We start from the raw sequence: 18,155 nt of genomic DNA, 5'->3' as shown, positions 1-18,155 counted from the left end.
AAATAAAAATCACCCAGTCACACATTCTCAAGCTAAGTAGAACATCTGAGTTATGAGGAATCATGGAAACTTACTATTCGTTGTATGTGAGCTATTTTTATTTCATGAGATTTGATGACTGAAGCTGACAACACCATAATGTCTTATTTACTCTATAAGAACTCATGATTTAAAATGCCCTTAAAAATAACTATTAAAGAGTTTTTTTTGATGGTGGTAAAGTATATATAAGAAATTATTGTTTTAACTATTTTTAAATGTACAGTTTGTGGCATTAAGCACATTCACATTGTAGTGCAACTATCCCACCATCCATCTCTGGAGCCTTTCATTTTTCCCTAACTGAAGCTCATACTCACTAAACAATGGCTTCCATGGCTTCCTCTCCCCAACCCCTGGCGACCACCGTTCTACTTTATGTCTCTGTAGTTTGGCCATTCTAGGATCTCACATCAATAGAATCATACAGCATCTGTCCTTTGTGACAGACTTTTTTCACTAAGGATAATGTCTTCGAGGTTCATTCATGCTGCAATATATATCAGAATTTCCTTTTTCTTTTTAAGGATGAGTAATATTCAACTGTACATATCAAAGGATTTGTTTACTCATTCAACTGTTGTTAGACTGAAATGCTTTTTTCTGCCTTTTAGGCAGAGCCTCATCTTGAATGCTAAGATCTACACGCCTCCAAATCTTGTGCTAATAAATGTAAACACTTTAGGGCATTTAGTACCATGGTATTAATGAACTAAGCTACAAAATCTGCAACTGCAACTTAACAAGAAAATATAACTTCACAATAAATTAAAATCAATTTCTGCCATTTTTTATTCACAGTAGAAGCCCTCAGATGGAATTATCAAATTATAGTTTGATTAAAAAAGTCATTGTAGGGATTTCAGCCATCTTAAGGCCACTCATAATATTAAAAATAATGGAAAATCTTTCTCTTATGTATCTGTGTGATCAACATGATAGCTACTGGCCAAAGGTTACTTTAACATTTAAATTAAATGAAATTTAAAATTGAGTTCCTTAGTTATACTAGCCACAACTCAAATGTTCTCTTGTCATTGATAATGTGTACAGTATTGGACATTGCAGACATAGAACATTTCTTTCTTCACAGGAAAAAATTTTATTCAACAGTGCTGCTTGTGTGCTGCTAGCATTTTCTCCTTTGGAGTCATTAGGAATTATTAAAACTTCATAAAATTCATTGCTGCCTAACAGAATATGATATTCTGAGTGTTCCTTGTGTTTGCCCACCTGCAGTCTGTAGTTGAAAGACAGGACTTTACCTTTTTTTTCTTTATTTTAAAAAATTTCCTTTTTTCTTTTTGTTATTTACTTTTGGGACTTCATCTTTTATAGAGCAAAAGAACAGTAATACAGTGTTGGTGCTTGCTAGCCACTCACCCACATAGGCACACAGAGCCTAGTATGTATAAAAGAAAGTGGAAAAGAAAAACTAATTCCAATATGGGTGAAGGAGGCAGGAAATGAAGGAATAAGTTCACTGTAAGTTAATAGCATTGTAAGTTTTTATGGTTTATGAAATTTAGTTTGTAGCCTCTCAAACTCCAAGTAGTAAAAGTGCACATATATAGAAACTCTCAAATAATGAAGAACATGTTTGGTCCTTTAATTCTTATGATGGAATACTTGAAAATCTAGTATGAAGAGAATTGTCTTGGGAATAGTAAATGGGACCTGATTATGACACAGGCAGGTTCTTTTAGGGAGGAGTTTCAACCTCTCTTTGCAATTGAAATACTCTGATAGCACTAATTTATTTCTTATTATTTTATTCTATTTATATGGTACTCTTTACTATTAAAGTATACAAGTGAATTTGACTTATAGGTTTTCAATTGGGGTAGGGCCTTGCTTAGTTGCTTGCTTCATCTTTAGAAACTTGTACCATTCTTGCACATAATTGGTGCTCATAAATGAACAAATGCTTGAATGTGAACACCCTAGAAGTTCTGTAGGACTGAGATTGGGAATCATTCCTTTAGGAAGATTGATTTTCCCTGAAAGAGACTTTCATTACTAGATTTGCAGGATACATCTTCAGTTGACAAGAAAGCAGCATAAGATAGTAATCAATCTGATGTACATAAATAGGAGGGGGCTTGGATTCAGTTTCCAACCAGCCTCTCCTTAGCCATGTGAAATTGACCATGTTAACCTTTGAAGCTGGTTCCATATTTGGAGCATTCTGATAAGCTATATCCTAGGATTTTTGTGAGTATTAAATTAGATACTCAATGTGATCAGTGAAGTGCTTCATGTTATGCAGCTCCTAGTATATGTTAACTTAAAAAAAAGAGGGCATTTTAAGCATTTGTGGAGAGAACCTAGACTTAGGTTAAAAGTAAGAGAAGAGAGAGAGTGCTCTTGTGGTATGGGATCTAGAAGACAGAGTTTGTAGCATGTTCCACTGAGTTGGGAATTAAGGAGAAGGAGAGGAGGTGCAGCTGGAAATAATGACACTGTGAAGGAACCAATATGTCCCCTATAGCTGCTGGGTACTTGATGGGCCAAACATGCTGCCCATCTAGGCCTTGGTCTTTTTTTTTTTTTTTTTTTTTTTTGTCTCTTTGCAAGATTTTCTCCAGATACCTGCATGGTCATCCCTCAGTTCATTCAGGACTCAACTTGAATGGTACTCCTTCCCAGCAATCTTATGAAAAGAGATACCCCTGCCCTCTAATTCCTGGTTTTTAATTATAATGATAATTATATGCCCCACTTCATGTTTCTTTCTAATGCTATTGATAGCATTTCATATGTCTTCTTTTACTTAGGGCTTGAGGGCAGAGAGTGCCTTCTTTGGTTCACTGTGGCTAGGATAGTCCTTGTTCACAGTAGGCATGTGGTGAATTGTTTTTTGTTGAATTCATGTATGTTTCTATCATTTGATCTTCAGAGAAACTCTGCATGGCAAGCAGCTATAGCCTCAGGGGGGAAATGAGGTGTTTGAAGAAGTTAAATTATTTGCCAAAGATCACATAGCTAATGAGTTTTTGAACCAATACTTGTGATTACAAAATGAATGATCATTTTGCTTTTTCACATAAATTAGGTTATACTCTTTTTTTTCCAAAAAGAGTTGGAGACTTACAAGTTTAGTGGGTTATGCAAACAAAGATGAACAAGATAAAAAAAGAACAGAAGTCTTCCATACAAAGTTGAGGAAATAGATGCTCTCTGGCATCTGAGGTCAACAAAATGTTGCCATGATTCTTTTTTTCTGGGTTCATAGCAGCTGGAAGGAATGAACAAGTTTCCATTGACCTTGGCACTCAATCTCCTGTTCCAAGTGTTTGAATCCCAGTCCCGGAAGGGGACTCATCAAATGAATCTGTTACGTGATTATAGACTCTTTCAGAACAAGGGCTATATCTTAATCTCTGAATCCCTTATAACCTTTAGCATCATTCTTCACCAGAAGGCCAGTGTCAGTAGAACTGCAGACATCCATGTTTGTGTGCATTGTCGGGGAAGTTGGGCTAAATGCCTTCTATCATCTGCCTACCTTTAAGAGTTAATGAATCAATTTAAAAGTATTCCAAAATGTTGATATGTGCTTATTAATGTAAACTCATATATATCTAACCTGGTGTGGGGGAAATTGAAGGAGGGTAACAGTGGAGGTTTACATGGGGCATGTATTCTAACTGCAACAGGGGGCTAACCCACTTGAGCATAAATATGAATAGTACTTTCAGGTGGAGCCTACTTTGTACTCTGGGAAGGAACTTTGACTCAATGCCTGAGTTGAAGCCCTAAAGTTCTGTACTCTATTCTATGGAAGAGATAACTGTAGGCAGAGCAATTGTCTCATTTTATTACTCTTTTATCAAATACAAATTAAACTTGGCTGCATATAATAGGAAACACAAATAACAATGGTTTGAGTCAGACAAGGGTTTATTTTTCTTGCATGAAGTAAAATTTCTAGAGGAAGCAGGGGTAGTATAGAAGTTCAAGGATGTGATGTCTCTAAGAGCTTTGCAGTTCCTTTTGGCCATTCCCTTCTGGTCAAATGCAAGTGCTTACTGCAATATTTGCTATAATGCTTGCACTTTAGGATGCATGAAGGAGAAAGGACAAAGAGCAAAGGGCACACAGGATATGCCAGCTGAGCCTGCTTCCTCCCTCTTTAAGGAATTTTATGTTTTCCTGTCTCCAAACATGAGCTTACATTTCCTTGATATATGGATAACTGTATCTACAAAGAAGAGTAAAAAAAATTTAGTTTTATTAGTTGGGCAATTTCCTCCCAACACCCCCCCCCCCGGCCCAAATAAAGGTTTTGTTAGTGAGAAACAATGGGAGAATGAATGGAGGTTGAGTGAACATCTACCAGTCTTGGCATAATTATGCATTAAAGTATCTCAGCATAGGTCCATGGAACTCCTGAAAGAAAATAATATTTTGGTGAATCTTCTCATGAGTTGGTTCCACAATACAGTCTGAAGAAGCTCTATTAGTTTGTCTTTTGATGGGAATATTAAAGAGTACTTATTTTCTGCTGAGTGCAACATAGAAGGATCCCTGGATTTGGAGTTAGATGGTATGAGTTGAAACTTTGGCTTCATCAGAATTAACTATGAACAATTTTAAGGTTCAATTTGATGACATGTAAAAGGAGATATAAAAAACTGGTTTTAAATTTACATGCAAGAGCAAATGATTAAGAATAAACAAGAATATTCCTGAGAAGTAATATAGAGTAGGACTTCCTTATCAGAAATTCAGAATTTATTAGAAAGTCCTATTTATTTAGATGGTTTAAAATTAGGTGCAAGGCTATATAAATGGCCAAAGAAGGAAAAAGAAAATATAAAATGGAAATATTATTTATGACTGAGATTACACTGCAAATTGTTTCCAAAAAGGTGAATTTTTCAATAGGGCACCAATGGTTGCCTGAATGTATAAATATAAAATTGTATCCTTATCTCACACCATTTATACAAAAATCAAATCCGTGAGGGTTAAGACTTACACGTACAAGACAAAATTGTAATGTTGAGTGGAAATAGTGTTTCCATTTGGGCAAAGTACAAAAAATATGTGCATCTACATAATAAATCAATTAGCAAAACATACATGGTTAAACACAGATAGAAATAAGGGAAGGATAGAAAGAAAATTCAGGATAGCATTTTCTCTTAGGGGAAAAGAACAGGGACACAGAGGACCTAGGCGTTCTTGTTCTTAAGTGTGTAACATAGGAGCTAACAGTATCATTATACTGTATACCTTGCACATATTTTACAAAGATTCATTTATACCTACGTATAATCTTTTTAACAGTTTGAAAAATAGATGGAGAAGATATCAATTGCTTTGGGTTATTACACATATCAAGTATGAAAATATTTGAAGAAACATTGAATAAATGTAAATGTTTTTATCCACTATGCTCTACTTCTTGGAGACAGAATTATTTCTTATTTATTTTTGTATCCTTAGCACAGTGTCTGAAATATAACATCCACTTAGTAAACATTTTTTGAATGAAAGAGGAAGTCATTTTTATATTAGCATATATTAATGTAAGGTTTTAAAATTTGGTATTATTGCAACTAAGGTGCTCCTTCTAGTATTTAGTAACTAACATATTACTCTATTCACTCATTTATTCATTTATTACTTTGTTTATTATTTAAATTCTTATTAAGACCTACAGTGTTCCAGATATCATGATAACTACTGGGGGACTGAAATGAACTGCATTTATTCTTTTTTCCCAAGGAGTTCACACTCTAGTGGAAAAGACAAACTGGTATCCAGACAATGGTAATTGCTTTTTTAGATAATTTCTGAGTAGCAATGACTATGTCTATGTATTATAAAGAATGCTTGTCTTTCTGGTTGACTTTCTTTTCTTTAGATAATGAGAACGTTTTAAAAGTTTGCTTTGATGAGTGGCAAATTAACTCACTCAGCTCTACTTAATAGACATTCTAGGGAAATGAGATTCTATTATCTCACATGAACTGGTGGCTGGAGAGTAGGCATGATCGTGCCTTTAAATCGGGTTTAATTCAGACTGGAATCAGGTGTACACAGGAAAGGTATCTACTTCACATCTGCAGTAAGACAACACTCAGGGAGAAATGCTCTAAGTACAGTTTGTTGACAGACTTGAGCACCTGGCTGGCAACATAATGGCAAGTGCCAATCTGGGACTTGATAGCCTTGGTGAATATGAAAACAGTAAAGATGAAGTCAATAATAAGGAGTGAAGAAGACTGAAACTTCAGTTGGGGATGACTCTAGGGTGATTACATTAAATAAAATGGACAGGTGTTGAGGGCAGGATTTTTCAAATCATATTCCTTGGAAGGTCATTCCTTCAAAGATGTCTTTTTTAGATAGGAGATTCAAATACATTTGGGAAATGCTGACCTTCTCCTTTTTTGTAGATTTACAAGGCAGAATATCATATTAAAGGCCCCCATGAAACCAGTTTAGCTCTGTTTAGAAATATGACAAAATGATGTGAAGCTGTTCAATTTTTCATGCCTCTGCCATTTGTATTTTTAATTATGTCTTGTTTGCCCAGCAAATATTTCTTTAGTGTCTACTGGAAGACAATGGAGAGATTGGGTATTAAATTATTAGTGATTTGGCAGAAGGCAAGAGCATTTTTCACATGAAAAAATTTGGGACTGTTATTGTCTCTGTGGTCACAGCGCTTAAGTACACCGTAGCTAGCTTAAAATGTTTTGAACATCTGCTGGGGAAGCAGTGTACCACCTAGTGGCAGTTCCTGAAAGTACAGTCACAGCCCATCCCTTCCTAGATGGAACTTGTGGCCTTTACACAATTGGAGATCCCTGAAAAGCAAATGCAGTTGGGATGGGGTATGAAGTTTTAAAATTTTATTGCAAAGTTAATACATGTTAATTTAGGCAATATAGAAGATACGAAGAGTAAAAAAGAAAATGAAAATAAAGCAGAAATTTATATATTTCCCACATTTTCAATGGCATAATCTTGAGTGTTCAATACTATAAATGTTTGAGATGATAAATTGTTTAATACTATAAATTATACTAAGTTGAAATTTTCCATAAATGTTCTTTTGTAATAATATTTCACATAATAATCATGTATATCTATTTATGACAATGAGTACATATTTATATAGTATTTTAAAATTATTTGATGGTTACATCATAACCTTTTCCTATTATTGAACATTTGAATTGTTTGTGAATGTTCATGACTATAATAACACCAGCAAATATCTTTTTCATTCTTAACTCATTTATTTCTTCAAATTAAATTCTTAAGGTGGAAATGCTAGTCCTAAGCATAAGCATTTAAGCTTTTAAAATTTCTTTCAAAGAGGCTTATGCCAATTTACACTCTCTCTTGCAGTGGTTTCATGAGCCTTTCTCCTCATATTCTGTCCCACTGACTAGTATACAGAAAACAAGTGTGCCAATCTGAAGACAAAAATGTCTCATTGTTTTAATTTGCATTTCTTTACTTCTGAGTTGGAGATCTCTTTCTGTTACTTGCTACTGGCCATTCATTTCTTTTCCCTTCTGCAACTTGCTACTCTTCACTTCTTTTTCCTTCTTTACATTGGTTTACAATCAGGTTGCTCTGCAGATGTTTTTTTGTTTGTCGTTTTAATTTTGTTTATTTTGGACTAATTTTAAGACTAACAAAATTTATAAAAATAGCACATAGAGTTTCTGTATGCCCTTCACCCAGCTTCCTCTAATGTGTCAGTCTTACATAACCATGGTGTAATCAACAAAAGCAGGAAATTAACATTGGTATAATACTAATTAACTAAAGGCATCATTTAAAATTCTTCAATTTTTCTGCTTATTTCCTTTTTCTGTTCCAGTACCCAATTCAGGATCCCATCAGGCATTTTTTAGCTGTTATTTCTTTCATCTTTTCCATTCTCAATCCTTTTATTTTGTTTTTCATGACCTTGACACAAAAGAATATTAATTTTTTTAGGATGTCCCTTAATGTGGGTTTGTCAAGTGTTTTCTCATGATTGGAATGAGGTTATGCATGTTGGGCAAAAATACAAAAGCAGTGGTAGATATTCTGCCAATTGTAGTGCATCATTGATATTATGCTGCTACTGGTGATCTCATTACCTGGAGAAAAAATCTACTGGATTTCTGTACTGTAAAGTTTCTGTCTTTCCCTTTTTTGTTAATATATTTTCCAAGGGTCATAGTCTGAGATTAGGCTGTTTCTCCTTGGCTAATTAAATTCTAACTTCAAATTTAATTAACTTCAAATTTAATAAATTCAAGCTGAAAAATGTATGTAAATTACAGGTGGGGTTGTTTAAGGCAGATATTTAGGATAACAGTTTCTGGGCCCTTTCTCAAACAAAAGCATTTGGCTCCATTTTTTTTCAAAGATCACTGAAAAAAATGTAGATTTATATGTTTTAAAACAAAATGAAACATTTAAGGTATTTATTATATTTTAATAGCATCATACTTTTGCTGACCTCTTGATTGTGTTTGCTGGAAAAACTTCTAATGTTCAATGAAATAATTCTATGCACTATTGCTTGATTAAAACCTTAAATCTTAGAAGACCATTTGCAGAAATATTAAATAATGAAAGAATTGTGACTTTCTGTTTATTTATAATAGATCAATTAAAATATCATGTGTTGATATTGCAATAATCTTTCTTACATATCTCATATCCCTGGAGATGAGCAATAACTGAAGAGAAATAGTTCAGTTGCCCAGCAAAAAAAAAAGTTACACTATTTGAGTTCTAAGTTTACCTCTTATTAGTTATATAACCTTGCGCAAATCAGGTCACCTCTGTAGGTCTCAGATGTGTTACCTGTCTCATGGGGCAAGAGCAACTGACAGAGTACTGGCAAAAGAAGTTTATAAACTACAAAACAATTAACCTAGGCAAGAGGTATTAATACTGTTATTATCTTTTATTAGCTCTTAAGACCATTCTTAGAGGTAAGTGTTGGTTACTGTGGTGCCAGTTTTTTTTCTAATGGATAAAGGATTATTACGAAGAATATGGCATGTGCTATAATACATTTTGTTTTGTATATACAGTACTATATTTGATTCATTTCTATATTATTTTCCTGGCACAACTTCCTACCACACTTTGAGAGACAAGGAATGAGCTGCTTATCTAGTGAAGATTTATAGCACAGGGATTCTACGGTCCTGAGAAGATGTCATTGGCAGTGTAAATAGCAAGGTTAACATGGTTGTTTACAAAATAAATACAAACTTCAGTTAGTATTTCATCTTGAAAACCAGCTTAAGCGCTCTTTAGATAACCTCTTATAATTGAAGTCCTTTTATAAGCTTGGCCTTTATATTGAGTTTTGTCAAATTCAAGGTCAGGCAGAAATTCTAACATTAATCGGTTCAAAATTGTGGCTATTGTCTTCTCATGAAATATACTAGCTGTTGCTTGCCTTTCTATCATTTTCTCTTTTCTTCTTATATCTCATATGTGTAGTTTAAAAAAAATAATTTCATTAAGTTGAATTAGTCACAGTAGAAAAGAAGTTCTTGCTTTTTGGTTAGTGAATTTCTTTTGACTTATTACATCCACAGTCAAAAGCAGTTCATTCTGATTTGATAAATGCATTGAAAGCATCTGAAATTGTTTCATCCTTTTTCTTTCTTGCCTTTTCATCTTTTAGAGGAATCAAATGAAATATCCTCTAGCTTTCCTAATCGAAGCTGTCTGCTCTGCCCTGGTGTTAAAAATGCATGTTTCAATAAGTATTCCTGTGTGGCAGTAAGTTCTCTAGTCTTTTAAAAGTATTTTATACTAAAGTTTTAGAACAGGACTTCTAAGTCACTTTTCAAGTTGTGTGTTTATTATTAATAGAAATATATCATACACATTGTCTACTACATATTGTACATGTTACTACATATATATATGACTGATTAAGAGAAGTATTATTTACTAGTTTTTAAGTAGGGCACAAAGCATGGTAACCTTTATTCTTGGATTTTTTCTAACCATTATCTTACTGCTAGTACACATTCCTGGAATTATGATCTAAACATCATTTCAATTTTAAGATGTTCCATAGCCCATCATTAACAGCATCAATGCAATAACTTGACATTGCTTGCTTTCTAGATCAATTGTTAATAATTTGAAGGACATTCACATTTGGGGTTAATATTTGACATTGCATTTTTACTTTGAAATTGTAGTGCTTATACAATGTCCTCATTGCCATAATTGTTTTCTGTTTTGTTCTCAAGAAAGTTTGAATTCACTTTTGGAGTCTCTTTTTCCTACAAATAACTCCCCTTTTTAATCATAATATTATGGTAATCTCTTCTGTGATAATTGTGCAGTCACTAAAATGGAGAATTACCTTGTTGAAATATATATAGCAGTACAAAGTGCTGTTTGGTTCTCCAGATAACTTGCTGCAAAAATGATGATAGGACTGTGAATAAGTGAAATGCAGCACCTCTATCCGTACTTGAACAAAAAAGAGAAAGAATTGGAATAAAGGTGTGGTAGCACTTTTAGAAGACGAGCACCTGTCATCTGATGGTGGACAGATAATGAGGAGCTGAAATATCATTCAGGGAAACCAGGCCTACACTACATAATCTGATGCTGGAATTGTATGAATTCCTGAGTGCTAGAAGATTTGACTCACTTTAAGAAATTAATTTCATTGGAAGGCATTGGATATTTCCCATATCTACAAGGAAACTAGATTATCCACAAATGGTTACATGCAAGTTTAAAAAAAAAGTAAATTAAAAAAATTAAAGTTATTTGGACAAAATGTGTTTTAAAGATTCTTCAAATTTTGGAGTTATAAAATATTGCCCTGCCATGCTTGACCAGTTATTATTTGAAAGTCTGACTCAATACAAATTACTATCAGTAAAATTTATTAACAAATTAATTAAATGTAGCATCTACTACATGTCAGTGACTGTTTAAGGTGTGAGGGATACAGAGATGGATAAGACCTGTTTCTTGTCCCCAGGTGATATGGAATATATAGGAGGGTGGAACCTCTTATGCAGAAAAGCAAATGTGATAGAACCTTCTAGATCTGTAGAATGTAAATCCTTCGTTCTTTAGCATTCAAACAACTAGGACAGAGACAATGGACTCTTCCATTAGGCAATGAAGACTGTGGTTGCAAAAATGTAAAATGATGAAAGTGGTCTATAGCAGTGATATCCTAAAAATCCCACAAGATGGGGATATTTCCTGTGTTTCAAAAGAAAATAGTGACTGACATCATTTGCACAAGGAACTAAAGACAGAAGGACATGGCATATTTTCTCTGGTGTTATGAGGCCCCTTCACCCCAAGTGTTCTATATTTTGAAACATCCTTTGAAGGGCTAAGAATGAAACATGAAGGAAGGCACTTATTCCCCACTCCCCATGCAACTTAAAGCTCTAGTCTATCTTTTCCTCTTGTCTGTGCCATACATTGCATTGGCATTAGTGTGTGGAAAGCATAGCTATATTTTTCTACTTCTCCACATTTTATTTTTGGTCTAGGCAGGTCAGCTTAGTTAAAGTGTGGGCTTTGGAATCAGATAGACATAGGTTGAAATGATGCTGTGGGACCTTGGACCCTGGCTTCAGTTGCATCATCTGCAAAATTAGGGTACTAATACCAACTTCTTAGTATTTGAGAACTAAATGAGATAAAGTATATGAAGCACTTATCACATGGAAAGTGCTTGTTAAATATTAACTTTTTCCCTTTAGGAGAAGCATTTGACCATTTTTACTTCCAAAACTTTGTGCTGGATGCCAGTTGCATACAAGTAAACCAAAGAGGGGTGAGTGTCTGTGACTTATGCCTATTTATTCCTATTTCTGAATAACTGGATCAATGGAACTTGAAAGGGAGATTTTCCATAGATAAACTTGGAGTGGTTGGGCAACAAACCATGTGTTTTTATACTAAACTATATGTATATCGGGAGGTTGCTAGAGATGGGTGTTCTTTACAATAAATATTGGCAACCAACAAAGTGTGACTCCATGGTTGCTGAGTTTGGCAGACTTGAATTCAACAATGCCTTGGGTCCTTATCAGCTATATTACTCTGGTGAGTTACTTAATTGTTTCTTTTTCATTTTCATTATTTACAAAATTGGGTTGATAATACCTACTTGATAGGATGCATGTAAGGCATCAATGAGACAATCCAAATAAAATATTCAACACAAAGTCTGGTGCATGGTAGAAGGTTAGTAAAAAGTTGATATTATTGTTATTTCAAAAATGTTCCATGTGATTTCATTGGTTCATCAGGCACAGGTTGCCCAATTAATTTTTTTTCTTAGTGTTTTATTTCTGTAAGTGTCCAAAGTACTTTAGAGGTTCCTTTCTCTTCATTATGACAAAATAATGGAATCTTCATAAAATGAAAGTTAACTAATTTTTGTAAGTACGCTTTTTCACTTTTGTCACAAAATTATGATACAGTGGAATGACAGATACTTTATGCAAAGCATGAAATGCAAGGGTGTGGCTCAAACATTTAGATACATGTTTTTTCAGTATTCTCATTAACTTGGGAGAGTAGCTGGCTTTAAAATGAGAGAGTTTGCAATTACAATTGGGATTCAGAGAATATATTTTAAGAATGTCTTTTAAGGAGCTCATTTTATTTATTTTTCTGGCCAGAAGATGAATTATGCTGTTAAGTTTTACCTGAGTGGTGAAATGAACCATCTAATTCACTTCCTGATATAGTTGGTTATAATAATATCTTTTGTTGCAGTAAACTTCATATTTTATAAAGAACATTCACATTAGTTGTCTTATTGGATCTTCTTAGCCCTTGTTACAGAAAGCAGGCAGGTGGTATTGTCACCATTTTGCACATGGGGAAACCTGATCATGTCCTTTCCCTGCCGAAAATCCTGAAAGTGTTTCTGATTGCATCTATGGTAAAGTTTAAAACCATCACTCCAATGTACAAGGCCCTGTGTGATCTGGCTTGCTGCCTCATCTCCTGTGTTACCTCTCTCCTCTTGCTGTATAGCCTTCTTTTAGTTCTATGAACCCAGGAAACTTCTTCCATTGTTAGAATTTTCAAATATGGAGCTCCAACTGCTTATAAGTCTCTCTCTCTTTAAAAAATTTATTTATTTTTATTATTTGATCTTTTTAGGCAGTAGAATATATTTTGACATGTTATACATACAAGGGGTATAACTTATTCTAATTAAGGTCCTGTTTTTGTGGTTGTACATGATATGGAGTTTCCCTGGTGGTGTGTTCATATATGAACATAGGAAAGTTATGTCAGATTTATGTTTCTTTCTCTCTCTTCCACCTTGAGATTCACCCAGTTCTTTGGGTCTCCACTTCAATGTGGTTCCTCAAGGAATCCAGGTATCTGGGTCAAGAGGGAGGGCATGCTGTTATACACTCTCAAAACACTCTGGCTTTTTCTTTTAGAACATGTAGCACAGTTATAATTCAAATAATCATTTGTGTCATTATTTGTTTAATGTCTGTTCTTACCAGTAGATTCTAAGCTTCATGAGGATTTGGGCTGCCTATCTTACTCACTTTATACTCAGAGTCAAGTAGAAATTCCAAAACACCCCAAGCACCAAGCAGTATTTATTGAATGAATAGATAGAATGAATTACACAAAGTCATAAAAAACCTAGAACTAAGGAGTCTATATTCCTGGTCCAGTAGTTTTTCTACTATACTAAGCATATAACGCGGTAGATTTGTAATATTGGCAAAGTGGAATTTTAAGAATTTGTAAATATTTCTCAGTAAAAAGATATAAAGCCTGAATGGAATGGTAGGCAATGAATTTTTATCATTCTATGAAAGAAGAATGATATGAAAATGTAACAGTAATGTTGATTTCATAGAATGGGAAAATATATTTACAAATTATTCAAACAGCTGCTTAAAAATGAGTGGCGAAGATAAAGAACATAGGTATTTATTATGATCTAGTGACTTTTAATGTGTTGCTTTGAGTTTTTCATTTGGACAGTTGAAAAGTTTAAATTCTTAAATCGTGGATTGAACATTAGGGCAGCTATGTGAGTTTTGTTTCTCAAAACTCTTCTCAAATCTTGTGTAATAAAAGCCTTTTTGTTAAAGAGAATATATAAAGGAAAGATTGCTCATTCTAAGTATAGCTGTTACAGGTCAGAATGCCTGGAAAGAAAATTCTGAGATTAGCATGCAGAAAGTATATTGGGGAGTGTTTTTGGATCAACACCTGTAAGGAGTGGAGAGTACAGGATGGGGCAGAGGGAATATTTGGGTTAAGAGTTTGTCACAACAGAGACCTCACCAGCTCTCAGGAACTCTGGAATGAAAATGACCTTGGTCCAAGGGCTATTAGCCTTTCTACCCCTGCATTGACCACTTGTTGCCTACAGGTTGCCTTGGGAAGGGACCATGACGTTGCAGAAGTGGCTTTCATTAGCCGAGAGCAATATCTGGAGGGACAATCACTAAGGATGGCTGGGGAATGAATGTTTTGGCCTGAATTGAAGGGATGATCTGGCAAGTAAACTAAAATGGCTAACAAAGTCCACTGCTTGTGCTGTTCAGATCAGCTTGCCCTGTACAAATTCTGGGAACAGTTCCTTCAGTGTTTTGGTGGGTTTCTTGTCTGGATGAAAATATTCAAGGAAAAGGTTAGAGGGGTGAACCACAGCCCCCACTGCTAATGTTGTTCTTGACTCCATTTCTACCAAGGCCCTGTAGCATGCCAAGAGCTGTGTGTTTTGAAAGGTATCGAATTTTCCACTGGAGATGGTGTACATTTGCTTCAGTGTGATCCTCATACTGGGGTAGACCCAAAAAGCCTTGTGATGCCTTTTCTCACCAACAGTGCCCATAAACCCACAGGGTCTATTCTGTCTTGTGGCCCAGCATAAGGCAGTATGACTTGTGTCATGATTGGGACCTGCTGCAGATCTGGATCCTGGCTGCCCTCAGAGATGTCAGACTTTTTTTTTTTTTTCCCTAGGATATGGGTCATAGCAATACTCCCAAATGTGGAATATGTTTCCTCCAAAATTTAAAGAACTTGCAAGACATTTGTGTCTTTTGTGTGTGTGTGTGTGTGTGTGTGTGTGTGTGTGTGTGCGGTAAGAGGTAGGAGATACAATAATTTCCTTAAGAGAATATCCTAGAATGATCCCAGACCACTGGACCCTGATATTTTTATTGATATTGTAAACCTTTTACTATTTGTAGAGTTTATCTTCACACATCAGATTGTTAAATTTTTTTATAAAGGTTCCAACCTAATTGCTGCTTCTTGATATTTTGGTGCAATTACATATCATTGAAATGGGGTGGGGAGCAATGTGGTATTCTGCAACCTGCCAACATGATTTGGTCTCTATATACCATATTATGGTAAAGGATGAGAGAGTTAGCCTCATTCTGGGGTGAGACTAAGAATGTACTTCTGATAGAGAGGAAAAAGAATGCATAAGTCAGATCAGTGGCCACATACCATGTACCTTAAGCTGTGTTAATATGTATCTGTTAGAGGAGCTGTGATTTGGGTATCTGTTCTCTGTGAATCAGACCCTTTGGCCGCCTTGCCAATCTTGCCATTGCATCCACCTGACTTCAGATGTCTATATTCTGCTGTTTGGTCTCTATTTTTATAGGATCTTATCGTTTTGTCTGCCAATAAACGGTTGAGTTTTATACTGGGATTTCTTACTGTCAGCCCTAGCCTACAGAGAACAGTCACTGCTGAGCTTCTCAGTGATGCTATATCCTAAGAGCCAGTGTGTATCTTATTGTTTTGGTAAACTATGCCCTGTTGGTCTTCCAGCAGGTCAGATTCAGCTGGTCGTTTTTCACGAGAATATGTGCTCTAGTATATCCATTTTTAAGTATATTAACAAGTTTTTCAGGGTACTTGCTAGGATGTGTAATCCCAAAGGAGAGCTCAAAAATTAAAAAAATTTTAATCCAACTTAATGATCTATCTCCCTTGATCAGGCACTCTCAGAATCTAGTACCACATATAATTTTTTGCTGCCTGCTGGTTCACATTGGCCAGATCCTGTAGTTCCTTCTAGGTATAAACATGTACTTCTCAGTAGGTCCAGCACAACTTTGGTTATGTTTTATTTTGATTTGGTACTAGATAATGTTGTGTAACCAGGGAGACATGGGGTGTAGGTTTCCGAGGGGTATCTATGTTGTCTTGCAAGGCAGGGGTCTCTGTTCCATCTTCAAGCACAGGAAGAGGGAATGCTAGATTTTAACATGGAGAAATGGGTCCTTTCTGCCAAGTTCTGAGAGTACAATAGAACATGTTGATTCATGATTTTTGAAGATATGTCACTCCATATTTCAGGGTCCTATTACTTCCCAATCAGAGTCCTGACCTTGGCATAGCAGACCTACAGCTGCTGAGGATTCAACCTTTTCTGAGTTCTGCTACTTTTGTAATAAAATCCTGGTCCTGGTCCTCAGCTTTTCCTATCTTTTAGCTGTTGGAAATAAATCTCTTTATATGCTGCAAAGATGCTCTGACTTTGGTGATTAATCTTTAATTGCTGATTACTTACCCCAAGCCTTTCATTTTCTTTTTCTAAAAGCATTGATTGCCCCCCGAAACAACTTCACTATCCTTACATTTACTGTTTTTCCCGTATTACTCAAGTGCATGAAGTATTTATTACCCTCGCAAGTCATTTTCTTCCATTGACTTACCATATCAGTTCTCCAGTGGTGGATGTTTTAACAGTTATGATGCGTCAGGGGCTATCCATGCTCCATCTACCACCAGTGAGAAGACCATCAATATTGGACAATTCAGGGGCTGGGAAGATAGCTCAGTTGGTGCCATGTAAGCACAAGGCCCTGGGTTCGATCCCCAGCAACCAAAAAAAAAAAAAAAAAAAAAAAAAAAAAAAAAAAAATTGGACAATTCAACTTCACCACTGCATTTAAGAATCTTCTGTTTTGATTTAAAACATGGGATTAACATCTCTGACTGGGAAAACAAATCGTTCAGTCTTTCTGGAGTGAGGGACTGGGATGGTCTGACACAGTAGGATCCATAATATGGTTAGCTTTGCATTCATATATAGGGAAATCATTGGATGTAGGCTGCTCCTTGGGGGAAGGATGACCTTAGGTGAGGTGCCATCTGGTTGGTACATCCCAGCATTCACTATCAGTATTCTTTATTTTCCACATTGTGTTCTTTTCCATCCTCTACTTCCTCACCCTCTACTTCTTGCAAGCAGGAAGGGTACCAGAAGAAGCTAATGACTAAGAAAGTTGTTGTCCTGCTGACCATTTTTTGAAAATTATCCCCAAATCTTAAAAATATACCGACTTAAGTCATTTTCTTGTAATGTAAAAAATACCCGAAGTGCTTCTGAGCAATTAGACCAGTTACTCAATTTTATTTTCTTGGCAAAGATGAGGTACTAAAGAACTGTCTGTTGTATAATGAATGAATGATCAAGTGTCTACAGTATACCTATGGTAAATCATTTCCTTAAACCCAGTGATTGATAGGAGCTGAAATTAGACTCAGAAATCATCTAAATGGAGATATTTCATCTTTAACTCTTTACTGGGTGAATAGAACAGATAGAGAACTGAATTTGGTCTTAGTAGGCCTGGATGCATGTATTGACTGGTTTAGTCAAACTTGGAGACTTGGCATATTACTTAATGTATGTGAGCTTTGGTCCTTTTATCTATGTATTTGGTAGAAATTACAGAGTTCTTATTAGAATTAAGATGAAATATTAGCTGATAAAGCACTGAAGACCACAGAGCATTATACACATATGGGTGTTTGTTATTATTATTACTAATATTAGTAGTTTCCTTATTTGTTATTAAAAGAAGTGAGAGTGGCCTGGGAACACCAAAATGACCTACACTGGAGAAGGAGAGAACTGTGAGCTTGCATAAATCACTGAACTGTGAATTATAAGAAACTAACATGCACATAGACATTCCTAGCAGATGGTCTTGGGTCATTGTTATTTTTAGGATCTGTACTAGTAAAACAATAAAAGAATGACTGACTTCCTAATTATTTGTTTGAACATATATTTATAATATTTATCTTTATATTGCATTGAGGTCTTT

The 18,155-nt window shown here is 35.1% G+C and overlaps 1 protein-coding gene across 12 annotated transcripts in view; it reads left to right on the top strand.

Annotated features, from left to right (window-relative positions):
* LOC306668201 (uncharacterized protein) overlaps positions 1–18,155 on the top strand; it is a 528,324-nt gene that overhangs the window by 60,033 nt on the left and 450,136 nt on the right. For 11 of the 12 annotated variants that reach the window (XR_013765762.1, XR_013765763.1, XR_013765764.1 and 8 more), the window contains exon 2: positions 11,781–11,854. The exons of the other annotated variant lie outside the window; for it this stretch is intronic. The gene's annotated coding sequence lies outside the window, so the exon portion shown is untranslated. The remainder of the gene's footprint in view (positions 1–11,780; positions 11,855–18,155) is intronic. 12 annotated transcript variants of the gene reach the window in all.

Source organism: Sciurus vulgaris (genome assembly GCF_902686455.1).
Source record: "Sciurus vulgaris genome assembly, chromosome: 1".
NCBI lineage: Eukaryota > Metazoa > Chordata > Mammalia > Rodentia > Sciuridae > Sciurus > Sciurus vulgaris.
This window is presented reverse-complemented; position numbering and strand designations above follow the sequence as displayed.